This window comes from Haemorhous mexicanus, chromosome 4, assembly GCF_027477595.1.
Source record: "Haemorhous mexicanus isolate bHaeMex1 chromosome 4, bHaeMex1.pri, whole genome shotgun sequence".
NCBI lineage: Eukaryota > Metazoa > Chordata > Aves > Passeriformes > Fringillidae > Haemorhous > Haemorhous mexicanus.
Genome location: NC_082344.1, coordinates 1 through 16,791, shown reverse-complemented (window position 1 = coordinate 16,791; position 16,791 = coordinate 1). Strand labels below are relative to the sequence as shown.

The following is a 16,791-nucleotide window of genomic DNA, read 5'->3' as shown; positions in this document are numbered from 1 at the left end:
CTATCCTGGGTGCAGGCATCCTCCTGAGCAGGTCAGTCACTCGCTGTTTGTCTCTGCAGCAGAAGTGTAAATGTTGACTCTGTTACAGCACTCTTCTTTGTCTTTTTTTTTTTTTTTTAGCAAGTCAAGGCAGAGAGCAGCAGTCAAGGCCAAGTGGGCAAGGTGAGCATTGAGCAGTGTACAGGAGCAGTTGTTATTGCTCAAGTCTCAGGTTCTGGTGCAACTCTAAGCATCCATTCTCGTTCATGCACTTTAGGCAATTGACTCGGCGTACATCCAGCCCCCGTCACCAACCGGCCGATGCACCTGGTTTCCTGCAAATGTGAGCCCCGTGGAAGTATTACAGGAGTCTGTGATGATGAAGCCTTCAACTTTGCTATTTCATGGTCCCATCCTGGCAGCCCTCAGGAACGGCCAAGGAGTTGCGGTGAGTCAAGGAGGCGGGGAGAAGGAAGGAGGCTCCATTCAGGTCTCAGCAATGCCAGGTCACCTTGTCTTCACTTTAACCCAGGTGTGATGACGGTGTCAGCTGCCGAGGAGGCCTGAAGCGTGCGGCCCGAGGAGCTGTGCCTTCACAGGAGAACGGTGAGTGGGAAAATTGTCACGTTTTGACCACCGTGCTGCTAAGATTGTGTGCTCACATTTGGTTTCCTTTCTCCTGGCAGACTCAGAGACAACAGCCTGGTGTCAGCAGGGACTTCCCAGACAGCGGGTCCGCTTTCTTTCCACCCAGCACGGATCGGCACGCCCACCTGTCCGAGAGATAAGTAGAGGGCTACGACCCACAGAGGGGATGAAAGCGGGGTCTGGGTCACAACTCACAGGGAGGGGATATCGATTTGTCTTTGGAGACGAGGATGTCCAAGCAGTGCCCCCTTAGGCCCTGTAAAGGGAAAGTATCGCTTTTGATCAGAGTGCCAAGGTGCACAGGGCAGAGCAGGTCCGGTGTGTATCGTGTCACTTGTCTATCGTGCATTCTGTGTTTTTTGTATATGTCATGTCTATTACCTCAGGCCTTTGAGGGGCCTATCAGAAACCATTCTTGGCATCTGTGATCCGCGTTCTTTATTCTGGCACCAATGCCATAGAACTTTTGACTTAGGAGCTCAGACTGCCATCAGACTCGCATCTCTTCTTTAGAAGCATCCAGTCAGATGTCTTCTCAGGTCTTGTCCCGAGCTGTACGGGAAGCCGCTCCCTGCAAGGGATCCATTACGGCAGGTTAGGACTTGTCAGAATGCGAGCTCTAGGCAGAGGATTCTGACCGTAGGATTCCCAGGCATCCATCTTGGCAGTTCTTGAGATAAATCATTCAGTTAGCATCTTCTTCCTCCAGGCTTCTCTGAGCCTCATCAGCTCTCCATCGGTCTCACCTCGGTCATCTCATTCTTCATTCTCTCAGTCCTTGCAGTCATTTTCCTTGCCAAGAGATTTCTGTCCGTGTTGTGTCCCCCTTGTTTGTCACGTCCCGTCCTGTGTCACGGGTGTCTGCACGCATTTGTGCCGGAGCCGCTCTGCCCTGCCGCATAGCCTGGTGCAATAGGGGAAGTCCCGGGGCCTTGTAGTTGGTAATGTGGGGTGTGGTTGGACTCTAGATGGCATTTGTAGATGGACACAAGATGTTTGCAGCTGGGAAGTTATCCTGGAGACCTTTGACGTTTGTTCTTACTTGTTTTTCAGATTCATCTGGATAATATCTGTGCACGAGGGCCCCATCCCGGGTCTGGGAGTCCCGCGGAGCAGGTCCGTCACTGTTTGTCTCTGCAGCAGAAGTGTAAATGGTGACTCTGTTACAGCGCTGTTCTTTGTCTTTTTCGGAAGTCAAGGCAGAGAGCCACAGTCAAGGCCAAGTAGGCAAGGTGAGCATTGAGTAGTTTCCAGAAGCAGGTATTGCTGAGGTCTCAGTTTCCACTGCAGCTCTAAACATCTACTCCTAATTTTTTTATTTTAGGTGGTCCACTTGCCATCTCTCCTGGCCGAGCATGCCCGATGTCAGGTGGGTACAAGCTTAAGGTATCAGTATGGCATACTTGTCAGATTAGGGAGGTTATCTTTTCTCAGTATCTCAGCATGCTTTTCTGCTTTGCTTTTTTCCAGGTGCTGTCACCGCTCCAGGCATGCCAAAGAACAGAGGAGAGCAGGTGAGTCTGTGTTTAGGCAGGGTGACTCATAGGTGAGTTTTATGCAGCAGCATGCTAAGCCTGTACCTTTTCTTTTTGCAGGTATCCTTTGAGCAGCCTCTGGAGTAGAATCAGGATTTGAGGTGAGCTGGGGCAGCGGTGCAGAGGAGTCCCGGGGATTACTCTTTTTGAGGGCAATAGTCACCTTTTCTGTATCGTCTTAGGTACCCGGAGGAGGTTTGCAGCCAAAGTTTGGAAACGGCAGCACCGAAGCAAACACGGAGAACGTCCCGACGTCCACGTACAACCGACGATGGATTTTGTCCGCTCGTCTTCCAAAAGCTAAGTGTCGCGGCCAGTAGTTGGGAGAAGGGGAAAAACCTTTACTATCACAGGGGGCAATTTGATGTCAGTTTAGCGCAGAGGTCTGTAGCGGGACGGGCTCTCTGGAAGCAAAGGGAGAGGGTTTCTCCTCAGCCTTACCACAGCCTCTGCCGGGCAGGGCAGTTCCGACCCATCTCCACATTGTCGTAAACTTTGCGTCGTCAGCCTTCTTCAACTCGACATCGTCACGGATCTTTCGCCCGAGGAGTTCGCCTTCAGGTCCGGAGCTACGGCCACGGTCAACCGGCGGTCTCCGCTTCCTTCTCTAGGCCCACCGAGCCTCTCGAGCGTCCTCTTAACCGCTTCGGTGCTAACTTCTTTTAACGAGTTACATTTCATCATTACATCCTATCGTCATACGGCTTTCTTTCCTTTTGCATCATCAGCCCCCGGCTCATCTTGCGCTAGCAATCTCGGGTCCATAAGGTGAAAGCGCCAGGCAGTTTCCACTTGTCTCTCCGTTACATCATCCGTGTCTATGTTACGTCATCCATGTCCGTGTTACGTAGTCTGTCTCCACCGTCTTCCATGTCGTAGGCCTTCGTTCCATCCCAGCTCTTTACGGGCACTATTTCTTGCCATATCGGCCGTATTTTACACACATTCCTTCACTTATTCCGGCATCTTTAAATCTTTACTCTTTGAGACGGGAAGGATTACACAAGATGTCCTCATCCATCTTCCTTCTCGCTACCGGCTTTGGTAGCGCCTTTTCCTCCACGCCATTCTCTTGGACTTTTAGAGGGAGCGTCTTACACCCTCCTCACGTGACCGCAGTAGTTCTCTAGGTTCCATCTTCTCAAAGGGTATAGGGCTCAAGAATTAATCTTTCAGAGAGTTATGTCAAGTGCTGGCTTATACCTTATCTACCTGTGTTGGCTTATACTCTGTGTACTTATACTGTATCTACCTGCGTTGGCTTATATTGTATGTACTCTATATTGTCTGTACCTATGTTGGCTTATAGTGTATGTACTTATATTGTCTGTACCTATGTTGGCTTATATTGTCTGTAATTATGTTGGCTTATAGTGTCTGTACCTTTAGTGTCTGTACCTATGTTGGCTTATAGTGTCTGTACCTATGTTGGCTGTCCCTATGTTGGCTTATAGTGTCTGTACCTATGCTGGCTTCTAGTGTCTGTACCTATGTTGGCTGTACCTATGTTGGCTTATAGTGTCTGTACCTATGCTGGCTGTACCTATGTTGGCTTATAGTGTCTGTACTTATAGTGTCTGTACCTATGTTGGCTTGTAGTGTCTGTACCTATGTTGGCTTGTAGTGTCTGTACCTATGTTGGCTTGTAGTGTCTGTACCTATGTTGGCTTATAGTGTCTGTACCTATGTTGGCTTATAGTGTCTGTACTTATAGTGTCTGTACCTATGTTGGCTTATAGTGTCTGTACTTATAGTGTCTGTACCTATGTTGGCTTATAGTGTCTGTACTTATAGTGTCTGTACCTATGTTGGCTTATAGTGTCTGTACTTATAGTGTCTGTACCTATGTTGGCTTATAGTGTCTGTACCTATGTTGGCTTATAGTGTCTGTACTTATAGTGTCTGTACCTATGTTGGCTTATAGTGTCTGTACCTATGTTGGCTTATAGTGTCTGTACCTATAGTGTCTGTACCTATGTTGGCTTATAGTGTCTGTACCTATGTTGGCTTATAGTGTCTGTACCTATGTTGGCTTATAGTGTCTGTACCTATGTTGGCTTATAGTGTCTGTACCTATGTTGGCTTATAGTGTCTGTACCTATGTTGGCTGTACCTATGTTGGCTTATAGTGTCTGTACCTATGTTGGCTGTACCTATGTTGGCTTATAGTGTCTGTACTTTTAGTGTCTGTACCTATGTTGGCTTATAGTGTCTGTACCTATGTTGGCTTATAGTGTCTGTACCTATGTTGGCTTATAGTGTCTGTACCTATGTTGGCTTATAGTGTCTGTACCTATGTTGGCTTATAGTTTATGATGTTGGCTTATAGTTTATGATGTTGGCTTATAGTTTATGATGTTGGCTTATAGTTTATGATGTTGGCTTATAGTTTATGTACTTAGCGTCTGTACTTACACCATACGTACACTTGCACCGTACGCGTCGGCTTATATCGTGTTTACTTATTTTGTACCTGTTACGATTGGAGCTGCCCTGCCCTGGCACGTAGTCACAGCTAGGTAGAACAGTTACGAAAACTTTACCACTCATCTGTCTTCTATGGGACTGTGGGTAGAAATTTTATTGGTCTGGAGCGGGGACAAGTCCTAGTTGTCAGCCCCCTGTTGACCACTTCCTCTTGTCTCGCAGGTCCCCGAGGCTACCGATTTTCCCCAGAATCTACCATTTGACATCGAGGAGCAGCAGCCAGAAGATGCATCGAAGCACGTTCTCCAGCGTTTCAAGTAAGGGCCGCAGTGAGCATCCAAGTTGGAAGAGTGTGAGAGCACGTGGCCGTCTGCGTCCGCTCGTCTCCGCTCGTGTGAGTGCATGCTGACCGGATCTAACCTTGTGTGTATGACCTTTTGCTTTTCAGGTTTTTCAACTCATTTTTAAATTTAGAATAAAAAATCCCCAGCCGGGGGGTTTTTTTTTTTTTCCCCCCGGCTGGGTTTTTTTTTCCTCGGTCCCGGTCGGTCCGCGAGGCGACGTTCATCGCCGAAGTTTGGGCGCGGACCGTCCAGGGACCGGGGTTTTCGTCAGGCAGGAGGATTTTTTGGAGGCTCCCGGGAACCACGTTCCCCAGGAGCCGTGCGAATGTGTGCCGGTTGTTAGCAGAGTGAATAAGATGTGCGCAATGGTGGGTTTGTGCGTAAGCTGAAGGAAGCGTGTGTGTGTGTGTGTTGAAGGGTTTTAACCTTGTATGACTTTTGCCTTTCAGGTTTTTCAACTCATTTTTAAATTTAGAATAAAAAATCCCCAGCCGGGGGGTTTTTTTTTTTTTCCCCCCGGCTGGGTTTTTTTTTCCTCGGTCCCGGTCGGTCCGCGAGGCGACGTTCATCGCCAAAGTTTGGGCGCGGACCGTCCAGGGACCGGGGTTTTCGTCAGGCAGGAGGATTTTTTGGAGGCTCCCGGGAACCACGTTCCCCAGGAGCCGTGCGAATGTGTGCCGGTTGTTAGCAGAGTGAATAAGATGTGAGCAATGGTGGGTTTGTGCGTAAGCTGAAGGAAGCGTGTGTGTGTGTGTGTTGAAGGGTTTTAACCTTGTATGACTTTTGCCTTTCAGGTTTTTCAACTCATTTTTAAATTTAGAATAAAAAATCCCCAGCTGGGGGGTTTTTTTTTTTTTCCCCCCGGCTGGGTTTTTTTTTCCTCGGTCCCGGTCGGTCCGCGAGGCGACGTTCAGCGCCAAAGTTTGGGCGCGGACCGTCCAAGGACCGGGGTTTTCGTCAGGCAGGAGGATTTTTTTGGAGGCTCCCGGGAACCGTGTTCCCGAGGAGCGCTGCGAATGAGTGCCAGGGGTTAGCAGAGCTGTTGAGGTGTGAGCGAGGGCGGTTTTGTGTGTAAGCTGAAGGAAGTGTGTGTGTTGAAGGTTTCTAACACCTTGTATGACTTTTGCCTTTCAGGTTTTTCAACTCATTTTTAAATTTAGAATAAAAAATCCCCAGCCGGGGGGTTTTTTTTTTTTCCCCCCGGCTGGGTTTTTTTTTCCTCGGTCCCGGTCGGTCCGCGAGGCGACGTTCATCGCCAAAGTTTGGGCGCGGACCGTCCAGGGGCCGGGGTTTTCGTCAGGCAGGAGGATTTTTTGGTGGCTCCCGGGAACCACGTTCCCGAGGACCAAAGATTGCCAGTGTGTAATTTAGCAGTTGTGCTTAGAGTGACGGTGATTTTGTGTTGGAAGGGGGTGTTAATGGTGGATGAGCGTTGTTTTCAATGTGCTTTTGTTGTTTTGGGTTTCCTGTAACAATAAATCAACCTGTAATGAAAAAATGAAAAAGGTTATCATAGTGTGCTGCTCTGTATTGCTCTGTATTGCTCTGTATTGCTCTGTATTGCTCTGTATTGCTCTGTATTGCTCTGTATTGCTCTGTATTGCTCTGTATTGCTCTGTATTGCTCTGTATTGCTCTGTATTGCTCTGTATTGCTCTGTATTGCTCTGTATTGCATTTCCCCGTATTGCTCTGTATTGCATTTCCCCGTATTGCTCTGTATTGCTCTGTATTGCATTTCCCCGTATTGCTCTGTATTGCTCTGTATTGCATTTCCCCGTATTGCTCTGTATTGCTCTGTATTGCATTTCCCCGTATTGCTCTGTATTGCTCTGTATTGCATTTCCCCGTATTGCTCTGTATTGCTCTGTATTGCATTTCCCCGTATTGCTCTGTATTGCTCTGTATTGCATTTCCCCGTATTGCTCTGTATTGCTCTGTATTGCATTTCCCCGTATTGCTCTGTATTGCTCTGTATTGCATTTCCCCGTATTGCTCTGTATTGCTCTGTATTGCATTTCCCCGTATTGCTCTGTATTGCTCTGTATTGCATTTCCCCGTATTGCTCTGTATTGCTCTGTATTGCATTTCCCCGTATTGCTCTGTATTGCTCTGTATTGCATTTCCCCGTATTGCTCTGTATTGCTCTGTATTGCATTTCCCCGTATTGCTCTGTATTGCTCTGTATTGCATTTCCCCGTATTGCTCTGTATTGCTCTGTATTGCATTTCCCCGTATTGCTCTGTATGTAAATTAGACTTTTACCAGTGTGTCTATAGATTGTATCCGTACTTGCATTTGTATAGACCGTTTCCATGTATTTTGCTGAAGTGTAAATAAAAATATTCATTTAATAAAGTTGAATCAACCCCAATAAAGACAACCCCTACCCTTACCCCCACCCCGGCCCCTGCCTCCTTGTGGTGTGGTTTTGTCTTTTTCTTTTCCACTGTATTTCTTCCTTTTGCTCCTCACTTTACTTTTCTATTTCTGACTTGACTTCATTTCCATCCGTCTCTAACCTTTTGTTTCTGTTTCTCACCCTTTCTAGCTCTGCGCCTCCGCCTCTGTAACTCCGTTTCCATACGCTTCCTTTCTTCCGTTTGTCCATTTCACTATTTGTCTCTGACCGTATTCATTTTTCCGTCCGTCGTCTATAATTTGCACCTTATTTCTTTCCCCTCTAAACCTTAACTCTTCTCCCTTCTTTTCCGCTCCGCGTTCTCTTTTTACTCGGTCCGTCTTTTTCGCTCGTACTCTTTTTGTTTTTCACTCTAGCCCAAGCCTTCACTTCAACTCTAACCCTAACCGCTTTCCCTCCTAACTCCTCTTCTCCTTCACTCTCTCCCTTTCCTTTTTATTTTCATTCTAACTCCTAACTCCTCTCCTTCTTCAGTTTCTCCCTCTCCTCTTTCCTTTCCTTCTCCTCCCTTCCTTCAATCTTTTTTCTCTCTCCCTCTTTTACTCACGCTTTTCTTTTCTCTATTCTCTCTCTACCTCTGTTTTCTCTCTCTACCTCTTCTCTTTCTCTCTACCTCCCTCCCTCTCTACTTTTCTCCCCCTTTGTGTTCTTTTCTCTTCTCTCTCTCTCTCTCTCTGTTCTTTTCTCTCCCCCCTCTCTCTCTCTCTCTGTTCTTTTCCCTCTCCTCTCTCTCCTCTCTTCTCTCTCTCTGTTCTTTTCCCTCTCTCTCTCTGTTCCTTTCCCTCTCCCTTCTCTCTCTGTTATTTTCCCTCTCCTCTCTCTCTCTCTCTGTGTTCTTTTCCCTCTCCTCTCTCTCTCTCTCTCTGTTCTTTTCCCTCTCCTCTCTCTCCTCTCTTCTCTCTCTCTGTTCTTTTCCCTCTCCTCTCTCTCCTCTCTTCTCTCTCTCTGTTCTTTTCCCTCTTCTCTCTCTCTGTTCTTTTCCCTCTTCTCTCTCTCTGTTCTTTTTCCTCTTCCCTCTCTCTGTTCTTTTCCCTCCTCTCTCTCTCTGTTCTTTTCCCTCTTCTCTCTCTCTGTTCTTTTTCCTCTTCCCTCTCTCTGTTCTTTTCCCTCCTCTCTCTCTCTCTGTTCTTTTCCCTCCTCCCTCTCTCTCTGTTCTTTTTCCTCTTCCCTCTCTCTGTTCTTTTCCCTCCTCTCTCTCTCTCTGTTCTTTTCCCTCCTCCCTCTCTCTCTGTTCTTTTCCCTCTTCCCTCTCTCTGTTCTTTTCCCTCCTCTCTCTCTCTCTGTTCTTTTCCCTCCTCCCTCTCTCTCTGTTCTTTTCCCTCTTCTCTCTCTCTGTTCTTTTCCCTCCTCTCTCTCTCTCTGTTCTTTTCCCTCTTCCCTCTCTCTGTTCTTTTCCCTCTTCCCTCTCTCTGTTCTTTTCCCTCTCCTCTCTCTCTGTTCTTTTCCCTCTCCTCTCTCTCTGTTCTTTTCTCTAACTTGTCTTCCTTTCTAGCTTTAGAATACAAATGCAGCAGTAGAAACTTTCAGGCTCCCCGGGAATAAAAGAAAAAAAATAATAAAAAAAACCACACCCTTTTACTCCCGGGGAGCCTGAAATTTTCTACTGCTGCACCAGACATATAGTTTTTATTCTTTTTACCTATATACCCTATAGGGACCCATACCCCACCTGGTACCAGTCCACAATAACCACCAGCCCCTAACGCCAAACCCCACCCCAGACACAGCCCCCTGTGAGCCCGAGCACCGGCCGCTGCTGCCCCACACAACGCGCTGCGCGCACAGCGCCCGGTGCCGTAACACATAGCGACGCGCAGGAACAGCGCCACCTGCCGACGCGCTCGGCGCACTACACACACAACACCGACGTGTACGTCAGCAGAGCGACACGCCCCCAGAAAGGACCCCCAAGACGCAGATGACCGGGCAGATGCCCGACCGAAATCCCGACACAAACCGCACGCCCAAAAAAACAAACCCCCGCAACCCCAGGCCGCACGAGAGTACCGCAACACCCCAACCAGCACCGGGAACCGGAGCCAGTCCAGCAAAAAAGCGCCGAAAAGCGGAAAAAAAACCCCGGTCCCGAACGCCGCCATTTTGCTCCGGCACCACGTGACGGCATGGGCGCCGCCATCTTCTTCCGGCACGGGCGCCGCCATCTTCTTCCGGCACCACGTGACGGCATGGGCGCCGCCATCTTCTTCCGGCACGGGCGCCGCCATCTTCTTCCGGCACGGGCGCCGCCATCTTCTTCCGGCACGGGCGCCGCCATCTTCTTCCGGCACGGGCGCCGCCATCTTCTTCCGGCACGGGCGCCGCCATCGTCTTCCGGCACGGGCGCCGCCATCTTCTTCCGGCACCACGTGACGGCATGGGCGCCGCCATCTTCTTCCGGCACCACGTGACGGCATGGGCGCCGCCATCTTCTTCCGGCACGGGCGCCGCCATCTTCTTCCGGCACGGGCGCCGCCATCTTCTTCCGGCACGGGCGCCGCCATCTTCTTCCGGCACGGGCGCCGCCATCTTCTTCCGGCACGGGCGCCGCCATCGTCTTCCGGCACGGGCGCCGCCATCTTCTTCCGGCACCACGTGACGGCATGGGCGCCGCCATCTTCTTCCGGCACCACGTGACGGCATGGGCGCCGCCATCTTCTTCCGGCACGGGCGCCGCCATCGTCTTCCGGCATGGGCGCCGCCATCTTCTTCCGGCACGGGCGCCGCCATCTTTTTCCGGCACGGGCGCCGCCATCTTTTTCCGGCACGGGCGCCGCCATCTTCTTCCGGCACGGGCGCCGCCATATTCTTCCGGCACGGGCGCCGCCATCGTCTTCCGGCATGGGCGCCGCCATCGTCTTCCGGCACGGGCGCCGCCATCGTCTTCCGGCACGGGCGCCGCCATCTTCTTCCGGCACCACGTGACGGCATGGGCGCCGCCATGTTGGATGCCACCCGGAAATTAGAGGGAGACACCTATCCACGACGATTTTAACGGTTTCAAAGTCATTACAGCGTACAATTTGAAGGCCTACAGGTAAGACCACAAGCCCACACCCAAAACCACACCCACACACCATGATTGGTGGGTACAGCTGGGGCCAAGGCCACAGATGCCAGTGCCCAGGCCCAGGGCCCAAGCACCCGCCCCACAGCTGCCAGGGGCTAGGGTGTACACTTGGAGCTACATGCAGGAGCAATATGCACATGTTACGGTTAGGGTGCACATTAGGGTTACAGTGCACGTTAGGGTTACAGTGCACGCTAGGGTTAGGGTTAGGTTGCAGGTTAGGGTTAGGGTTAGGGTTAGGTTGCAGGTTAGGGTTAGGGTTAGGGTTAGGGTTAGGGTTAGGGTTAGGGTTAGGGTTAGGGTTAGGGTTAGGGTTAGGGTTAGGGTTAGGGTTAGGGTTAGGGTTAGGGTTAGGGTTAGGGTTAGGGTTAGGGTTAGGGTTAGGGTTTAGGGTTAGGGTTAGGGTTAGGGTTAGGGTTTAGGGTTAGGGTTAGGGTTAGGGTTAGGGTTAGGGTTAGGGTTAGGGTTAGGGTTAGGGTTAGGGTTAGGGTTAGGGTTAGGGTTAGGGTTAGGGTTAGGGTTAGGGTTAGGGTTAGGGTTAGGGTTAGGGTTAGGGTTAGGGTTAGGGTTAGGGTTAGGGTTAGGGTTAGGGTTAGGGTTAGGGTTAGGGTTAGGGTTAGGGTTAGGGTTAGGGTTAGGGTTAGGGTTAGGGTTAGGGTTAGGGTTAGGGTTAGGGTTAGGGTTAGGGTTAGGGTTAGGGTTAGGGTTAGGGTTAGGGTTAGGGTTAGGGTTAGGGTTAGGGTTAGGGTTAGGGTTAGGGTTAGGGTTAGGGTTAGGGTTAGGGTTAGGGTTAGGGTTAGGGTTAGGGTTAGGGTTAGGGTTAGGGTTAGGGTTAGGGTTAGGGTTAGGGTTAGGGTTAGGGTTAGGGTTAGGGTTAGGGTTAGGGTTAGGGTTAGGGTTAGGGTTAGGGTTAGGGTTAGGGTTAGGGTTAGGGTTAGGGTTAGGGTTAGGGTTAGGGTTAGGGTTAGGGTTAGGGTTAGGGTTAGGGTTAGGGTTAGGGTTAGGGTTAGGGTTAGGGTTAGGGTTAGGGTTAGGGTTAGGGTTAGGGTTAGGGTTAGGGTTAGGGTTAGGGTTAGGGTTAGGGTTAGGGTTAGGGTTAGGGTTAGGGTTAGGGTTAGGGTTAGGGTTAGGGTTAGGGTTAGGGTTAGGGTTAGGGTTAGGGTTAGGGTTAGGGTTAGGGTTAGGGTTAGGGTTAGGGTTAGGGTTAGGGTTAGGGTTAGGGTTAGGGTTAGGGTTAGGGTTAGGGTTAGGGTTAGGGTTAGGGTTAGGGTTAGGGTTAGGGTTAGGGTTAGGGTTAGGGTTAGGGTTAGGGTTAGGGTTAGGGTTAGGGTTAGGGTTAGGGTTAGGGTTAGGGTTAGGGTTAGGGTTAGGGTTAGGGTTAGGGTTAGGGTTAGGGTTAGGGTTAGGGTTAGGGTTAGGGTTAGGGTTAGGGTTAGGGTTAGGGTTAGGGTTAGGGTTAGGGTTAGGGTTAGGGTTAGGGTTAGGGTTAGGGTTAGGGTTAGGGTTAGGGTTAGGGTTAGGGTTAGGGTTAGGGTTAGGGTTAGGGTTAGGGTTAGGGTTAGGGTTAGGGTTAGGGTTAGGGTTAGGGTTAGGGTTAGGGTTAGGGTTAGGGTTAGGGTTAGGGTTAGGGTTAGGGTTAGGGTTAGGGTTAGGGTTAGGGTTAGGGTTAGGGTTAGGGTTAGGGTTAGGGTTAGGGTTAGGGTTAGGGTTAGGGTTAGGGTTAGGGTTAGGGTTAGGGTTAGGGTTAGGGTTAGGGTTAGGGTTAGGGTTAGGGTTAGGGTTAGGGTTAGGGTTAGGGTTAGGGTTAGGGTTAGGGTTAGGGTTAGGGTTAGGGTTAGGGTTAGGGTTAGGGTTAGGGTTAGGGTTAGGGTTAGGGTTAGGGTTAGGGTTAGGGTTAGGGTTAGGGTTAGGGTTAGGGTTAGGGTTAGGGTTAGGGTTAGGGTTAGGGTTAGGGTTAGGGTTAGGGTTAGGGTTAGGGTTAGGGTTAGGGTTAGGGTTAGGGTTAGGGTTAGGGTTAGGGTTAGGGTTAGGGTTAGGGTTAGGGTTAGGGTTAGGGTTAGGGTTAGGGTTAGGGTTAGGGTTAGGGTTAGGGTTAGGGTTAGGGTTAGGGTTAGGGTTAGGGTTAGGGTTAGGGTTAGGGTTAGGGTTAGGGTTAGGGTTAGGGTTAGGGTTAGGGTTAGGGTTAGGGTTAGGGTTAGGGTTAGGGTTAGGGTTAGGGTTAGGGTTAGGGTTAGGGTTAGGGTTAGGGTTAGGGTTAGGGTTAGGGTTAGGGTTAGGGTTAGGGTTAGGGTTAGGGTTAGGGTTAGGGTTAGGGTTAGGGTTAGGGTTAGGGTTAGGGTTAGGGTTAGGGTTAGGGTTAGGGTTAGGGTTAGGGTTAGGGTTAGGGTTAGGGTTAGGGTTAGGGTTAGGGTTAGGGTTAGGGTTAGGGTTAGGGTTAGGGTTAGGGTTAGGGTTAGGGTTAGGGTTAGGGTTAGGGTTAGGGTTAGGGTTAGGGTTAGGGTTAGGGTTAGGGTTAGGGTTAGGGTTAGGGTTAGGGTTAGGGTTAGGGTTAGGGTTAGGGTTAGGGTTAGGGTTAGGGTTAGGGTTAGGGTTAGGGTTAGGGTTAGGGTTAGGGTTAGGGTTAGGGTTAGGGTTAGGGTTAGGGTTAGGGTTAGGGTTAGGGTTAGGGTTAGGGTTAGGGTTAGGGTTAGGGTTAGGGTTAGGGTTAGGGTTAGGGTTAGGGTTAGGGTTAGGGTTAGGGTTAGGGTTAGGGTTAGGGTTAGGGTTAGGGTTAGGGTTAGGGGTTAGGGTTAGGGTTAGGGTTAGGGTTAGGGTTAGGGTTAGGGTTAGGGTTAGGGTTAGGGTTAGGGTTAGGGTTAGGGTTAGGGTTAGGGTTAGGGTTAGGGTTAGGGTTAGGGTTAGGGTTAGGGTTAGGGTTAGGGTTAGGGTTAGGGTTAGGGTTAGGGTTAGGGTTAGGGTTAGGGTTAGGGTTAGGGTTAGGGTTAGGGTTAGGGTTAGGGTTAGGGTTAGGGTTAGGGTTAGGGTTAGGGTTAGGGTTAGGGTTAGGGTTAGGGTTAGGGTTAGGGTTAGGGTTAGGGTTAGGGTTAGGGTTAGGGTTAGGGTTAGGGTTAGGGTTAGGGTTAGGGTTAGGGTTAGGGTTAGGGTTAGGGTTAGGGTTAGGGTTAGGGTTAGGGTTAGGGTTAGGGTTAGGGTTAGGGTTAGGGTTAGGGTTAGGGTTAGGGTTAGGGTTAGGGTTAGGGTTAGGGTTAGGGTTAGGGTTAGGGTTAGGGTTAGGGTTAGGGTTAGGGTTAGGGTTAGGGTTAGGGTTAGGGTTAGGGTTAGGGTTAGGGTTAGGGTTAGGGTTAGGGTTAGGGTTAGGGTTAGGGTTAGGGTTAGGGTTAGGGTTAGGGTTAGGGTTAGGGTTAGGGTTAGGGTTAGGGTTAGGGTTAGGGTTAGGGTTAGGGTTAGGGTTAGGGTTAGGGTTAGGGTTAGGGTTAGGGTTAGGGTTAGGGTTAGGGTTAGGGTTAGGGTTAGGGTTAGGGTTAGGGTTAGGGTTAGGGTTAGGGTTAGGGTTAGGGTTAGGGTTAGGGTTAGGGTTAGGGTTAGGGTTAGGGTTAGGGTTAGGGTTAGGGTTAGGGTTAGGGTTAGGGTTAGGGTTAGGGTTAGGGTTAGGGTTAGGGTTAGGGTTAGGGTTAGGGTTAGGGTTAGGGTTAGGGTTAGGGTTAGGGTTAGGGTTAGGGTTAGGGTTAGGGTTAGGGTTAGGGTTAGGGTTAGGGTTAGGGTTAGGGTTAGGGTTAGGGTTAGGGTTAGGGTTAGGGTTAGGGTTAGGGTTAGGGTTAGGGTTAGGGTTAGGGTTTGGGTTAGGGTTAGGGTTAGGGTTAGGGTTAGGGTTAGGGTTAGGGTTAGGGTTAGGGTTAGGGTTAGGGTTAGGGTTAGGGTTAGGGTTAGGGTTAGGGTTAGGGTTAGGGTTAGGGTTAGGGTTAGGGTTAGGGTTAGGGTTAGGGTTAGGGTTAGGGTTAGGGTTAGGGTTAGGGTTAGGGTTAGGGTTAGGGTTAGGGTTAGGGTTAGGGTTAGGGTTAGGGTTAGGGTTAGGGTTAGGGTTAGGGTTAGGGTTAGGGTTAGGGTTAGGGTTAGGGTTAGGGTTAGGGTTAGGGTTAGGGTTAGGGTTAGGGTTAGGGTTAGGGTTAGGGTTAGGGTTAGGGTTAGGGTTAGGGTTAGGGTTAGGGTTAGGGTTAGGGTTAGGGTTAGGGTTAGGGTTAGGGTTAGGGTTAGGGTTAGGGTTAGGGTTAGGGTTAGGGTTAGGGTTAGGGTTAGGGTTAGGGTTAGGGTTAGGGTTAGGGTTAGGGTTAGGGTTAGGGTTAGGGTTAGGGTTAGGGTTAGGGTTAGGGTTAGGGTTAGGGTTAGGGTTAGGGTTAGGGTTAGGGTTAGGGTTAGGGTTAGGGTTAGGGTTAGGGTTAGGGTTAGGGTTAGGGTTAGGGTTAGGGTTAGGGTTAGGGTTAGGGTTAGGGTTAGGGTTAGGGTTAGGGTTAGGGTTAGGGTTAGGGTTAGGGTTAGGGTTAGGGTTAGGGTTAGGGTTAGGGTTAGGGTTAGGGTTAGGGTTAGGGTTAGGGTTAGGGTTAGGGTTAGGGTTAGGGTTAGGGTTAGGGTTAGGGTTAGGGTTAGGGTTAGGGTTAGGGTTAGGGTTAGGGTTAGGGTTAGGGTTAGGGTTAGGGTTAGGGTTAGGGTTAGGGTTAGGGTTAGGGTTAGGGTTAGGGTTAGGGTTAGGGTTAGGGTTAGGGTTAGGGTTAGGGTTAGGGTTAGGGTTAGGGTTAGGGTTAGGGTTAGGGTTAGGGTTAGGGTTAGGGTTAGGGTTAGGGTTAGGGTTAGGGTTAGGGTTAGGGTTAGGGTTAGGGTTAGGGTTAGGGTTAGGGTTAGGGTTAGGGTTAGGGTTAGGGTTAGGGTTAGGGTTAGGGTTAGGGTTAGGGTTAGGGTTAGGGTTAGGGTTAGGGTTAGGGTTAGGGTTAGGGTTAGGGTTAGGGTTAGGGTTAGGGTTAGGGTTAGGGTTAGGGTTAGGGTTAGGGTTAGGGTTAGGGTTAGGGTTAGGGTTAGGGTTAGGGTTAGGGTTAGGGTTAGGGTTAGGGTTAGGGTTAGGGTTAGGGTTAGGGTTAGGGTTAGGGTTAGGGTTAGGGTTAGGGTTAGGGTTAGGGTTAGGGTTAGGGTTAGGGTTAGGGTTAGGGTTAGGGTTAGGGTTAGGGTTAGGGTTAGGGTTAGGGTTAGGGTTAGGGTTAGGGTTAGGGTTAGGGTTAGGGTTAGGGTTAGGGTTAGGGTTAGGGTTAGGGTTAGGGTTAGGGTTAGGGTTAGGGTTAGGGTTAGGGTTAGGGTTAGGGTTAGGGTTAGGGTTAGGGTTAGGGTTAGGGTTAGGGTTAGGGTTAGGGTTAGGGTTAGGGTTAGGGTTAGGGTTAGGGTTAGGGTTAGGGTTAGGGTTAGGGTTAGGGTTAGGGTTAGGGTTAGGGTTAGGGTTAGGGTTAGGGTTAGGGTTAGGGTTAGGGTTAGGGTTAGGGTTAGGGTTAGGGTTAGGGTTAGGGTTAGGGTTAGGGTTAGGGTTAGGGTTAGGGTTAGGGTTAGGGTTAGGGTTAGGGTTAGGGTTAGGGTTAGGGTTAGGGTTAGGGTTAGGGTTAGGGTTAGGGTTAGGGTTAGGGTTAGGGTTAGGGTTAGGGTTAGGGTTAGGGTTAGGGTTAGGGTTAGGGTTAGGGTTAGGGTTAGGGTTAGGGTTAGGGTTAGGGTTAGGGTTAGGGTTAGGGTTAGGGTTAGGGTTAGGGTTAGGGTTAGGGTTAGGGTTAGGGTTAGGGTTAGGGTTAGGGTTAGGGTTAGGGTTAGGGTTAGGGTTAGGGTTAGGGTTAGGGTTAGGGTTAGGGTTAGGGTTAGGGTTAGGGTTAGGGTTAGGGTTAGGGTTAGGGTTAGGGTTAGGGTTAGGGTTAGGGTTAGGGTTAGGGTTAGGGTTAGGGTTAGGGTTAGGGTTAGGGTTAGGGTTAGGGTTAGGGTTAGGGTTAGGGTTAGGGTTAGGGTTAGGGTTAGGGTTAGGGTTAGGGTTAGGGTTAGGGTTAGGGTTAGGGTTAGGGTTAGGGTTAGGGTTAGGGTTAGGGTTAGGGTTAGGGTTAGGGTTAGGGTTAGGGTTAGGGTTAGGGTTAGGGTTAGGGTTAGGGTTAGGGTTAGGGTTAGGGTTAGGGTTAGGGTTAGGGTTAGGGTTAGGGTTAGGGTTAGGGTTAGGGTTAGGGTTAGGGTTAGGGTTAGGGTTAGGGTTAGGGTTAGGGTTAGGGTTAGGGTTAGGGTTAGGGTTAGGGTTAGGGTTAGGGTTAGGGTTAGGGTTAGGGTTAGGGTTAGGGTTAGGGTTAGGGTTAGGGTTAGGGTTAGGG

General features: G+C 50.0%; 1 long non-coding RNA gene across 1 annotated transcript; it reads left to right on the top strand.

The window, feature by feature from the left end:
* Positions 1-541: 541 nt before the first annotated feature.
* LOC132325931 (uncharacterized) lies at positions 542-3,873 on the top strand. The gene is made up of 6 exons (XR_009486074.1): positions 542-585; positions 666-1,859; positions 1,952-1,996; positions 2,098-2,141; positions 2,223-2,263; positions 2,345-3,873. It is a non-coding gene; the product is annotated as an uncharacterized LOC132325931 (long non-coding RNA).
* The last annotated feature ends 12,918 nt before the right edge of the window (positions 3,874-16,791 follow it).